The sequence below is a fragment of the Gavialis gangeticus genome, unplaced genomic scaffold (assembly GCF_001723915.1).
Source record: "Gavialis gangeticus isolate Ggan-Ray unplaced genomic scaffold, GavGan_comp1, whole genome shotgun sequence".
Classification (NCBI taxonomy): domain Eukaryota; kingdom Metazoa; phylum Chordata; order Crocodylia; family Gavialidae; genus Gavialis; species Gavialis gangeticus.
In genome coordinates this window covers 51210408-51212616 of record NW_017729033.1, presented here as the reverse complement: position 1 = coordinate 51212616, position 2209 = coordinate 51210408, and positions in this window count along the sequence as shown.

Genomic DNA, 2209 nt, shown 5'->3' with positions numbered 1-2209 from the left:
GAGGGGGGCCCAGCAGGGAGGTGGCTGTTCTGGTCCCTACTTAGGAAGACGGAGGCAAAGAAATCGTTAAACATGTTAGCTTTGTCATCTGGTGTGACGACCAAATTTCCCAATTTAAATCAATGGACTTACACTAATGTAAAGCAGTGTATGCAGATGTCAATTATATGCCTAGAAAAGGCATAACATTCCTGAGAATATCCAACTATTCAAGTGATTACAACCACAAGAAAAAGAAGCGACTTGTTTTGTTACTTCTTTTAATTTTGACAACGTATTTAGGGAAATCAATACTACAGTTACTATATATGTATAGTTATATATAACCAGAGTGTGTGCATATGCTAATAAATATTTACCTAATATGAATAAATATATATAATCATATATGTATGCTCATACAATATGTATTAGCATGTATATGTGCTCATATATTATAGATTATGCATATGAAAAGTGCAAGCATTTCAGAAAAAAACAGGACACATGCTCACAATTGCATACTGATCAACATCAATTACTTATTAACATGCAGTTTCCTCTTGTATCAATTCCTTCTTCCCCTTCCTTATGAAAAATGGCTTTTGACACTATACAGAAGAGGGGAGCATTTGTTGTTTGTGTGTTATTTTTTTGCATTGCTGAAAAGGACAGGAACCCCAGCCATGGTCTATGACCCTACTGCAATGCTCAAAACATAGAACAAAAAGATAGATAACACATACTGTGAGATAGTGCTCATGCTAAGCAAGGCCTAGCATAATTAACAACGCACTAAAACTCCCAGAATGCTTCAAGGAGGTTGAGAAGTCAGCGACTGACATTCTGGTTTTCACTATCTGACCCTTGAATAAGAATGCTGACAGTATGATAAAAATTGCAAGCAAAGCAGTGTTTTTTTAGAAAATACGGAAATACAAGGCTAAACTGCAAGAACAAAAACAACCATATATCATGCTGATAAAGTCTGGGGAATATTATAAGTAGACTATTAGAAATTAACATAAGAAGCGTAACCAATTATAATAAAGAGCGTGTAGAATATAGATGAGTTAACTAGTAACCAATAGAAGTAAGAATTAGAAATGCATATGTATACGTGTTATCATATATAAGTAATAGAAAAGTTATGTTAGATGCCTCACTCAGACAGAGTGGGGACAGTTTTGTATCTTTTGTCTAAAAAAAGATAAGGGACTCCTTTTAAATGAGCTGTTGACCAGTTCTGAGACTACTGAATCGGGCAGCCGCACCTAACCTTTGGGTTAGAAAGCAAGGGCTTGATTTGGGAACCTCGTGAACCAACAGACCTCCTTAGTTTATGACTTTGTGAAACAATAAAGTTTTAAATTGAACATCCAAGTCTGAGCCTGTGCTTAATTCAGTCCTTATATAATTCGGCACAAACTCACACACATACAACTCGGTTCACCTGTCAGAGATAAGGCAACCCCAGAGAGCATACTAAGGTTCTTTAAAGGACTAAAAGGGAAGCTGATTATTGGAGAATACCAGTGTGCCGGACTAGCAGGCCCATTTGGGCCTGGGCAGGCATGAGAAAAACCATAAGGACTCAACTCCATTCTAGATCCTACTTAGAGAAGAATGGCAGCTGAAGACCAGTAGTGATCATCTGACAGAGACACTAGAATAAAATTTCAGGGTCTGCTTGTCTATGCCAGACATTGAGTAGGAGCATCTATGATAAAATGAACTTATTCAAATGTTGTGGAGAAATAATGTACATTCCTGAAAGTTTTATTTACTGTGGTGGTAGGCAGGGGGTCACCTCAGCTTGGCAGCCATGGAGGCTCACCTGGTGCGGAGCTCACAGTGGTGGCGGCAGTGGCAGCAGCAGCAATGAGTCTTGCCGCCCTGCTTCACCATCCCATGTTGGGTCCTGCTCACTGGGCCATGGAGGCAGCTTCTGTCCAGTGCCAGTTGAGCCAGGCCGCAGCCCCATTTCCAGATGTGTGTGCAGAAATCTGGGGGGGTATGTGCTCCCTCATGCCCCACTAATGTGTCACCTTTGGCATCACTTACTGCATCGCACCTATAATGTTGGGCACCCCTCCATCCCCACACCTCTCTGCCTCACACAACCCCCCACCCCACACACTAGGGAGCTGGGGCCTGGAGGTGAGGGGAAGTGGGTAGGGAATGAGGGGCACCAGCAGGGTTGGAGGTCTGTGAGTCAGGAGCGAGGGGC